General features: G+C 42.1%; 1 protein-coding gene across 1 annotated transcript in view; it reads left to right on the forward strand.

The window, feature by feature from the left end:
* Nucleotides 1–12,139, forward strand: part of SLC35F4 (solute carrier family 35 member F4) — a 203,622-nt gene that overhangs the window by 81,586 nt on the left and 109,897 nt on the right. The gene's annotated exons all lie outside the window — the stretch shown is intronic.

The raw sequence follows: 12,139 nt of genomic DNA on the forward strand, positions 1-12,139 counted from the left end.
CCGAAATCGATTTAAGGAGGCGGTAAAATCGATATTAATGACGACGTCATGTGAACGGATACAGCGTTAAATCGGTATATCGGCCATTAAACCGATTTAAAGTCGCAGTGTAGACCTGGCCTTAGTAAGGCTTTGGGAACACTTTGGGAGGCCAGTGGAAATAGGCTGGTGCACCTGTGACAGCTGCTGCAGAAAATGATTTACCACATGTGTAATCTTCTGTCACGTGGACTCTTTAAATCGAGACCAATTATCTTTTAAAAAGAGATGCTCTAGTTCAACCAGAAATCTTTGCTTTTGAGGCAGGAATCCTCAAAACGCTGGATGAGGGTCCGTGGCCTGTGTTATACAGAAGGTCAGAAAGAATGATCACAATGATCCCTTCTGGCTTCGGAATCTATGAATTGTGAAAAGATTCTCTCGCCTAAACTCTGCTGGTTTTTCAGTTGTGCTACTGCTGCTGTGTGATGCTCTGTCTTGCCTGCCTGGTTTAAGTTCCATCATCTAGACCTGATAGCTCTTTTGTATCATGCAAAGTTGACAAAAATATTGGCAGTGGATATATTGCCAACTTTATGTGTTGACTCAGGAAAGACAGCCCATCTCCATAGCAGATGTGGACAACTGGCAAGACCCACGCCACTGCATCAGAATGAGGGGAGAAAACCTGGGCGAGGAAAAGGGGATCAGCTGTAGAATATGTGACTCTCTCTCGCCACCACCTTCTCTCTGCTTCAGAGCACATAGAGAAAATTTCAAACAGGGCCCTTCTACCGCCACTGCTCAATAAGTTTGAAATGTCAAATAGAAGTGGCTTTTAAGGGTTTCACGTTTTTTGAAGTGGAAAATAAGCCATGGGACACATGGATGGCTCTTGAATTTGGCCTTTTCTGCTGAGGCTCAAGCCGAACTAACAGATTTGCCCTTTGAAGGAACAGAGCTTCTTAGTCCAGAGACGCTTCAGGTTTTGGAGAAATCAGAGGCAACCAAACCATGGCTAAACCTTTGGATTTCGGACAGTCTGTGTCCAGCAGAAAATTTTGCTTGTATGTTTCACAAGGGACAGTCATAGTAGATATCTTCTGGGCCACGCTGCCAGCAGATGCCCAGACAGTCTGGGAAAAATCTTTCTGACCCCATCAGAAGAGATATAGATCTTCCTCCTCAGACCCAGGGACCTGTGGTACTGCATCCAGGCAGGAAGGCTGAATAGATCCAGATCCTCACTCTTCTCTTCCCTGCCAGTGCACTTTGGGATTGTATGTTTCATTTTTGACAAGTATAACAAATTATTTCTTCAGACCACTTGGTCCTAGAGATCATCAAAGAAGGGTACCTCCTCCATTTCAAGGCCATGTCAAACCCCAGCTCCTTTTCCCTTCCCTTTTCAAAGCTCCCTCTAATGAGAAACTGTTACAAGAAGAAGTCTTGGCTGCCTTGAACATAGAAGACATACAAGTGGTGCCAGATCCTCTAGTATAGTCTATTTCTGTATCTCCCTAAAGAAACACTGGAATTCATCCTATTTTGAATCACTGCAAACTGGACTAATATCTAAGGAAAATTTAAATTCAGATTCATTCTTCTGGGCAGCATAATTCCTGCTAAGCTCTCAAGACTGGTTCATGGTCCTTGACCTTTGAGATGCCTCTTTCCACCTCTTGATAACACAAATGCAAAAGAATCATGTTGAGTTCATTACTAGCGCAAGATACTAGCCTTTGAACTGGCTGGATATTCACTAAATGCTTGGTGATGGATGCAATTCACTTGCACCAGAGGCGTGCATGGGATGGCCAGCCCATTTTATATTATATTCCAAAGGCCAGGTGGTTCTTAGCCCTCACCCTAAATTTGTAACAAAGGTTGTATTGGACTTTCATCTCAATTAGTTGATGTCACTGCCTTTGTTTTCCCCAAAGCTCCATAGGTAGAGCCCCTTGATGTCAAATGAACCATCAGTTATTTTGTCACTGACAGTTTAATAAACTGTTTGTGGCCCGTAGAGAAACATTTGGAACTCAGAACATCTCTGCTGAAAGATATTCGAAGAGAACGAACGTGATTCTCGTTTATACCAGGGCCACTTTACTTTGCTCTGGCTGTGCTAAGGGGCCTTAAGTGAGCATGAGTGTAAATGCATCAGATCATGTCATAGTCTACCTGATGTTCCTGTGCCTTAACGTCTCAGTAGTCAGTCGGCTCAATGGCAGGTATCCCCAGTGTGGCCTGAGCTCAGACCAGTAGGGCTGCTTGCTGTATAGAGTTTGGTTCACACCTTCATGGCTCATTGTTCTCTGGATGCCACACAAAGAAGAGATGTAGGTTTAAGGTGGACAGTATCTCAGTTACTGTTCACTTAGCAGAACTCCTCAACCTGCCTCTTAGAGGGGGTTCCTACTAGCTAATTACCTTCAGAGGGGGTCTTCTGGAGGCAGTGGAGGAGAACAGGAGTACTTGTGGCACCTTAGAGACTAACAAATTTATTGTAGCATAAGCTTTTGTGGGCTACAGCTCACTTCATCAGATGCATGTAGCAGAAAATACAGAAGGAAGATATATATATATATACACACACACACAGACAGGGAACATGAAACAATGGGTGTTCCCATAGACATTATAAGGAGAGTGATCAGTTAAGGTGAGCTGTTGTCAGCAGGAGAGAAAAATAACTGTTTGTAGTGGTAATGAAAATGGCCCATTTCCAGCATTTGACAAGGAGATGTAAGGAACTGGACGCGGGGGAGAGGGAAATAAGCATGGGGAAATAGTTTTACTTTGTGTAATGGCCCATCCACTCCCAGTCTATATTCAAGCCTAATTTGATGGTGTCCAATTTTCAAATTAATTCCTATTCAGCAGTCTCTCGTTGGAGTCTGTTTCTGAAGTTTTTTTGTTGTACTGTTGCGACTTTTAGGTCTGTAATCGAGTGGCCAGGGAGATTGAAGTGTTCTCTGACTAGTTTTTGAATGTTAGAATTCTTGACGTCTGATTTGTGTCCATTTATTCTTTTATGTAGAGACTGTTCAGTTTGGCCAATGTACAATGTATAACGGTAATTAGGGATTCTATGGTTAAAAAACCCCAAAATTCTCCAATTTAAAATCCATAAAAATCAACATTTTTCAATGATTAAAATGAAAACCTGAATTTTAGTTTCTCTAATCACAATATATGTAGGTATCAGTTGAACGCAATGTTTTATTGATATATTTACAATTTTAAGCAAGTTCGAAGCCTATCAGTGCCATCATTCATTATAATAAAATAAAATTAATAGAATTGCAATTTGCATTTCTTACATATACCGAATACTTCTGTGTCTGTCAGCCCAAGATGGCAGGGCTCGGGGTATCAGCCCGCTGTCAGCCCTGGTTCGGTTAATATGGAGAGCCGGATAATGGAGGCTCAGATGAGTGGGGTTCTCCTCTATATATTTTTACTTTTTTTAAACAAAATATATAAACTAAAGATTATCTGTAAAAAACACAAATTCAGTGTTTTTTTTTGGTGGCAAATGGATGTCTAGGATCACTGCTGCTAAGTAACCCTCTTTCTCCTTCATGATATCACCTCCAAAATCAAAGCAGGTTACTTATCAACAGCAACTCTTGTTTTCTGCTGTTGGTGCCGCAGAGCCATAATGACTCTTCCTCTTTCCCTCAACTTCAGAGACTATTGTTCCAAATAAGGCTAGAGAAGGCAGAGAGGAACTGAGGGAAAGTTAGAGGGGCAGGGTACTTAGTCCTCAAGCCATGATTTTGGGTGCCCAATTCAAGACATTTTAAAGGGGATGTATATTAGAAAAGGCTGAAAACTCGCCTTCTGAAAAACAATCCCTTTAAATGGTCTTGAGTTGGGCACCCCAAATCACTGGTCTGTTTGGTAAGTTTTGGCCTTGGCCTTGGCCTATGGACGGTAAAACTCCGGAGAGATGTCTATGCCCCATCATTGCCAGGTTCCAGGGCTAGGCATGCAGCTCCTGAGGTGGCTGTGTGGGCAATACTCTCACTTAACAAAATATATGGCTGCTTGGTAACCCCTATGTCAGTGCACCAAGGATTTTTTAGTGCTGGACAGTAGCTTTCTCAGTGAGCCGTAATTAAATTTAACTTTTCGGAGCTGTGCATTTGGTTCTCTCAGGCTGCCAGACAAAAGGAAGGATTTGGGGATGGTATTGACAGACATAGTTCTATTTGCAGCTGACTAACGGAGCCAGTGTAGGGTGCAATGTGTTAAATCATTTTGCAGTTGAGGGGAATGATCTGATTGAACTTTGAACCATCTAGCCATATCCAAATAGCATTTTGTATATACAGAGAGGAAAATGTCTCTTTTGCATGTTGGGTTATGTCTGGTTAAGTCATGTTGTGTGATGCTCGATGACTCGGTATGAAGTGGCAATGGGAAAATAGCACTGGAAATGTAAGGTTCTGTTCCTGTGGCAAGAAACATGGAAAGTGAGGGCAGAGCCGGGTTGCCTAGTAAACCTGTTTCCTGGTATCTGAAACGCATCAGGCCAAACCATTCCCAACACTTGGGTTGGGTGTGCTGGTTGAGAAAGGATGCAGGGAACCCCTTCCACCAGCCAATTGCTTCCATGGAAGGGGCAGCCATCATTGGGTAAGGGATAGCTCAGTGGTTTGAGCATTGGCCTGCTAAACCCAGGGTTGTGAGTTCAATCCTTGAGGGGGGCATTTTGGGATTGGGCAAAAATCTGTCTGGGGATTGGCCCTGCTTTGAGCAAGGGGTTGGACTAGATGACCTCCTGAGGTCCCTTCCAACCCTGATATTCTGTGATTTGGCTATCTGCACTCCCAGGTGCAAGGTGACCTCTGAGCACTCTTGAATGCTCCCAAGGTGACATATGATGTGAGGTCTGTCCTGTCCTGAACAAAGAAAAGGCTGCGAGGGTGTGCTGAGGAGAGACACGCAATGTTCAACATAGACTCATAGACTTTAAGGTCAGAAGGGACCAATATGATCATTTAGTCTGACCTCCTGCACAAAGCAGGCCACAGAATCCTACCCATCCACTTCCAGCTGCAGTCAGTGAGACAAATGAGCTCACTTTTCACATTGGCTCTGGAGGCCTCCTGCCTCTGACCAGCCCAGGCAGAATGTCTCCAGATTTTTTCACACAAGCGCCGCACCTCTGTGCCAATCCTCCACTAACTCCTCTCCTTGCACTTTGTCTCCCAGCTTCTCTAGCGCTTACTCTCCAGTAACAACACTAATACCTAGCTCTTGCATTGCACTTTTTCATTCATAGCTCTCAAAGCACTTCACAATCTTTAATATATTTATTTATCCTCACAGCACCCCTGTGAGGTAGGGATGTGGTATTACCCCCATTTCACAGATGGGGAATGAAGGCCTGGAGAAGCGAAGCCCAGATTCCACAGGTCTGTGACAGAGCAGGGGATTGAAGTCACATCTTCCAAGACCTAGACGAGTGACTTAAACATTGGGCAATCCATCCTCTCTTCTTCTTTCAAGCTGCCTTTGCCATAATTTCCCCCAGCTTTCCCTTTGGTGCTTCTTTCTCTTGCATCTCAGCCTCTCCCCAATTCTCTCATATTCTCTTCTTTTTTCTTAGAAGGAACTGACTTCTACACCAAATAATGTATGCCCTTTATACTAACTTTTGCAGTAGCTGCATAAATACACTAATAGTACTTGAAGTTGTTATTTTCTTATTTCTGGGCTTGAAGTCTGCCATATGGTACGTTTAAAATTCGTGGCTTAAAAAGAAATCACTATGAGAAAGCTCAGTAGCAGACGCTTTACATCCACGGACAGAATGTCAGCAAACTGCTGGCTTGGCCAAACTGTGTGGTCATTAAATCAGTGTGATGGTTTTCATTGTCAGGTTGAAGTTTTACCACTCAAGCCTAAAAATAAAGTGCTTTCAATTTTGCATGTGCAGGCAATCCGTCACTTTAAGTTAAATGGATGGCTTAAATGTACTGTATAAGTACGCTCAGCAAAGCACGTGCTACCGAAAGTGGATCATTTTCTTTGCTGAAATAGACTTTCCTTTCTAAAATCTATGTTAAGAAATCTTAGTAATAAATTATTTAAACCCGGACGTGAACATTTAAAAATACTGACTATCCCACAGGTCTGGTCCCTGCTGTATTTCAGACCTTTTTTCAAACAGTCATTTACTCCTCAGCACCTGCCCGATTGAGTGCAACCTAGAACCAAGCTGCTGTTGTGTTCTGTATAAGAAACCATGCTTTGGGTCCCACTCTGCCTTTGGAAGTGTATCTGGCTCCCAGTGAAGTCAGCTAAGGTGCCGTGTGCAACTGAGAGTAGTGTGAGAGGTTCTCTAGGGTGCAGCCTGGAACTGGGGTACTGCTGAGCCCTCTGTGCCTCCAACCAGGGTTCCCTCTCACACTGTAATACTATTGTTAAGGCACAAACCTCTCCAGGTACTGCACTTACTGAGACATCCGCAGGCAGGGACACACCTAGTTGAGTTACATGAATGATTTTGGCAGCCACTCATGAACCAACAGTTCTCCCAGCTTCCCGCTCTAGGCCCTCAGGACTGTACTGTCTTGCCCTGGTCAAAAGCCTAACTAGTGTAAGTTTATCACACAGTTCACCACCTGACAAAGGAAAGTGGACATCAGAACGTTCTACCAGCCTTGCAACCTGAGCAGATTTCGCAAGCACTTCAGCCAAAACACACTGTTTCAGATAAAATATAAAACAGACTTATTAACGACAGATTTTAAGTGATTATAAATAATAAGTGCACAGATCAAAGTTGGTTACCTAAGAAATAAAAATAAAATAGCAATCTGAGTTCTATAAATTAAACATGATTTGAATCAAGCTGTGTCCCACTCTAGTAGATGGCATAGCTCCTTAATACACAGGTTGGGATTCTTCTTTCCAGCCTGGGGACACCCTCCCCTCTACCCCCACCCGTTCCATTTTTGTTCTCCAGACATGTTTCCAGGTGTTGAGTTGTGGTGGGAGAGAGGCCAAGTGATGTCACTTCACTTCTTTTATAGCTTTTTCCAGCTTGCTGGAAAGACTCTTTGCTATGACGTGGATCAAGCAATCTCCACTGTCTACGTGCTCTCTCTGAGGAGTTTCCATTGTATATGGTTCCTGGGTTGCTCCTCTTTTAGGGCTTGAGCCCTAAGTGCCTCCTTCCATGTCCAAACTTAACTTCCTTGCCCACAAAAATGTTAGGGTGCACTTACTTACGCTATAGACTGGCATGTTTGTGCGTATTAATGACATATGCAAAACCATTAGAGACCATTAGCTCATCCTAACCTCTGTTATTTCTGTCCCAACTGGTTGTTTCCATGTTCTTTGTGATGTACCTGTTAAGTCTGAAAAAGGCCATGAACTTGGCTCGTCTTACCTACCAACTTGCTTTAACTTGCCCACTTATCTATGTGGAAGGTCACAAACATATATACCGTACGCTTTAGCCCCATCACCACCTATCTAGAGTAAAGGTCTCGCTCATATGTATGTTAACTTGCCTTAGCTAAACATACAGGATGTTGCCTGTAGGTTCCTTGTGTTACAGCTAAAATACAACTTGATAACCTATTATAATAACAAATAACAAACCTATAATGGATCAAACTCATAAGAAAAGATATATCTATATCTATATCTATATTTATATCTATAGATATGCAAGCAAGCAGGTTAGCTATCCCTATAGACTATGGTACAAAGGGCAGCATGTAGGTCCTGGAAAACATCAGGGTGACACAAATCCTGTTACACCATTTACTATTGTGCAAGTGATGACAATAGCTATGTTTTCTTGCACCTTAGCAATTCGTCCGCTGGCTTGAGAAGAGAATCAGACTCCAGAGGGTATGTTTTCCGAGTGCTTCATGAAAACTATTTATTTATTGCTTCCTATTTTTAAAGTTAATATGGACTCCAATTTTTGTTAATAACTGAATTAATATAGAGCTATTCTGACATTGCCTGCAGTGGTGTGGAGCTGACATAGCAGCTGCTGTGCCATCTCCTTCACAGGGCTGTGGCCAGGAATTGCCCTGAGCCCCAGCAATTCCCACCTGTCATGAAGACCTCATTGGCAGCAGGTATAATTTAGAGCAGTCTTTTGGCTGCTCTAACTGGCAGCAGAACACTGGCCCAGAGCACAGCCAGCCCATGTCTGCAGTGCCCCTACTGGGTTGTGCTGTGATCTTCTAGGCCACAGGTGAAAATTGGATGCCCCTTGCCTTTTGAAAGACATGATACCTCCTGAGCAGTGATGAGTTATGCTGTTTAACTCATCAACCACTGCTCCTTCTAGTACAGCCAACCCACATACCTCTGGGGCTGCAAATGCAACTGGCATGACTACTAGGCTCCCTCCTTGGCACTCATGAATATAGTTGGCTGAAAAAACAAGAAGCAAGCTTTGCTAAAATGCTGTCAAAATGTCTTCTGTTTTTCACTGAAATTCAAAATATATAGTCACAGGCAAATTATACAGGTTCCCTCTTTTCTCGTAGTGTGCCCACGCTGGAGTGGCCGTGAATAGCTTGTATATGGTGTTCCTGTCGAAAGAGTGTAATTTCTCTGTAATATTTGTATATTGCATAGTTTTAGCCTGACAGTAGAAAACAACTACATGAATCATAAAGCTACAGGCCAGATTCCCTCATGCAGTTGCAGCCCCTTTGTGCTTCCAAAGGACCCAGAATCTAGCCAGAGCCGCCCAACTGAGAATTCCCCTGGTGGGCGTGGGAGAGAAATTCTTAACTGATCTAAACAGTATCTAGGCAGAGCTGGCTTCTATATCAATCATGCCTTGCCATGTAGGTATGGGGAATGTGACAAGGAGGGAGAGGAGAGGACATGTCCTGACTGAGATGGAGTGCAGCTGGGGTATTCACCTTAAGTATTCCTGAGGGAATTCTGTGCCAAAAAATAAAAAATTCTGCACACAGTATTTTAAAATTCTTCATCTTTTATATGTCAAAATAACACAATATAATCATACCAGTTTCAATTATTTTAGTAATTTATTTCAAAAGACCTGTCAGCAAGTATGTCTATAACAATAGAGACAACAAAAAAGATTCAGGAAATGTTTTTTGACAGATGGATTCCTCACTAAGCATATTAATACAGAACTTGATGTGTCTTGACAAGTTATCTTCTGTTTCAGTGAAATTAAATACGGCGGGAAGCATTTCGATGGAAATCACAAATTCTGCATGAAAAAATAAAATTCTGTGGGGAACATTAATTCTGTGCAAATTCTACATTGCGCAGTGGCACAGAATTCCAGCAGGAATAACCTTTAGGGACCAGAGCCAACTGGCATAAATTAGACCAGCCACTAGGTTGCTGTAATTTATGCCTGATTGGGACTAGGGATGGATCAGCTACAGTTTGCAAACTGTGGAGTTATAACTAGCTCCCTGATAACCTTCCCACTTCCTGTGCTGAGCAGATCTTGGGGCAGGAGAGAATCTGTGCCTATGTTTTTAGATGGGTTCTTAAGACAAAAATGTCTAGGTGAGTTTCGGTGTCTTAGAGGTTTGTATTAAATATATTTAATTTCAGTGTTTCATCACTATGTTTCAATATGTTTAAAGTTTCTGTAGGTAGAAGAGATAATGTTTCCAATGCTTTTTGTAAGGCTGGTTTATGGAATATCAGACACAGTATTAAGCAATAAGAACAGCAACGTGAGAGTAATTTACAACTTGCATGGGCTCTGGCTCTGTGCCTAAGAACCCAGAAGGTGTGAATTATTACACCCTAGCCTACAGCTTGGAATATCTTAATGCATTATTATTGGATCAAATTCTGAAGTCCTTACTCAGTCATGATGTAAAACCTAAATAAAGATTCAGGATTTGCCCCATTATTAATCAGTGAAATAGAGTACAAGCTTTGTTATCCGGCATATTGGGGGAATGGCGGGTTCTGGTTAGCCAAAAAATCCAGTTAACTAAGAGTTACACTTACCAATGGAATACCAATTTTCAAAGAACTAGAATATATAAAATGAATAAAGTAGAAAATAGTTTACAGCTACTCACCAATCCAGTAGTAGTGCTGCACTGCAGAGTGGTTGGTTTCTTGAAGCACTTAGGTGTATACAGGTAAAGTTTTCTATACAGTAGGTTATCTTATGACACTACATATCACTATGGGCAGCACGTGGCGTGCATCCAGATCACTAAAAATACATTTAACACTAAAAATGTACTGAACGTGATTCAGAAGGCACTTCAGGATCTTGCAGTGCCTCAGGGTCATTATCAACATCAGTTATCATTGCAGATGTTGAAGGTGTAGGGGATTGGGCTGAATCTGTAATGACCCTATGACACACCGTGGAAGCTGCGTTTTTGAATAAATTGCTGATATCAGCTTCCTTACTTATCTTCTGCCTCATTTGCATACAAGCAGAGTGCAGAATGTGCTATTGTGTAACCTCCTGGGCAGTATACTAGTCCCGGTTATTAGACTTAAGATTTGTACTGGGAGATATCAGGAATGCTGGTTAATAGAGCTTTCTGGTGAGTAAAGTGCCGGATAGCACAGCTTTTACCATACATAGGTTTTGAAATCATGTTTTAAAAGTAACATACTATAATAAATAATATAATAGTATTTCAGCATCATTTTAAAAAACTTTCTTATTAAGGCAAAGTTAAAATAAAATGTGTCCATAATACATTGTACATTACTTATTCAGGATCAGGTTACTGTTCAAAGAACCTGACTTCAGAGTCTGGCTTGCTGGCTGGGGAGCCCTCCTCCACTGAATACACTAGAAAAAATTCAGAAATTTCTGAATCCCTATTCTCGTTTCAGTGCTCCTCTTGTATACATATTTGGTGTGAAGGTTTTTCCATTACATGGACAGTCCACATTTTACTATACCCCACTTCCATCCAAGGTGGGGTGTGTGTGTGTCACATTTTTCCAATACCGAATCTAGCAGCTAACAATAGAAACAATAATTTGCCATGCTGTTTAAAATATAGATCCTTTACTGGAGCTTTAAGGAAGCAGGTTGAGGGATCTCTAGGAAGCCAGCATTTTGTCATAAAATTAGTCTCATTAATAATTCTCCCCAATCTGTCTAATTCCTAGATACAACCACTACCTGTGGAAGTATGTTCCCCTTCCCCTGCAGCCTCCCCAACAGAGCACCTCCCTAGTAGCAAAAATATGATGGATCTTAACTGGAGGCAAATGCCATCTGTACAGTAATTTATAAAATTGTCTTTCTCAGCTACACAAATTGAAGATGTATATCTCCTTTTCCAGATAGTGACCCACTCACCTAGATCAATTTCTTTGTCCAAATCACTCTCCCATCTTTTCATCTCATTTGTTTTCTTGTCAACAACTTTTTCAGTCAAAATTGTACATATCTTAGAAATGAAACATTTTTGTTGCAGCTTGTTGTCTGGGTCACCTCCTCCAATGTGGTTAAAAGTCTAGATCGGGGTGAGCAACCTTTCAGAAGTGGTGTGTCGAGTCTTCATTTATTCACTGTAATTTAAGGTTTCACGTGCCAGTAATACATTTTAACATTTTTAGAAGGTCTCTTTCTATGTCTATAATATATAACTAAACTATTGTTGTATGTAAAGTAAATAAGGTTTTTAAAATGTTTAAGAAGCCTCATTTAAAATTAATCTCCGTAGCTATCTGCCATAGTCCCAGCGTCCCGTCTGCCCCTTGGAATTCCGGGCTTGAATCATTATTAGTCTGCGGTTGGTTCTGGGAAAGTCGTCAGCCTCTCCTCTCGGAAAACATCAGCTGACAATCCTAACGCCATTCTCCCCGGATTGCCCTGCAGATGCAAGCAACGGCAACCATCGGAGCCCATCAGCGTTTTTTTTTCCGGCACCGGTAGTGATACTGATGCACAGACAAGAGTGATACTCCAGCGCACACAGCAGCATTCACTTGGCTTTGCAGATACAAGATGGTGTACCCAGTGTCTAACTGTCTACTGCCGGAGAAAAACGCAATAAAATGACGTTATCTCTCCTTCCCTCTGTATTGTCCGCGCTATCAGAGTGCCCTCGCTGAAATCGGCCACGGGCGGCAATGCAAAGCAAAATTGGAATTGACTCAACCCACCTCCCCCACACTCCGC

Source organism: Chelonoidis abingdonii, chromosome 4 (genome assembly GCF_003597395.2).
Source record: "Chelonoidis abingdonii isolate Lonesome George chromosome 4, CheloAbing_2.0, whole genome shotgun sequence".
NCBI classification, from domain to species: Eukaryota; Metazoa; Chordata; order Testudines; family Testudinidae; genus Chelonoidis; species Chelonoidis abingdonii.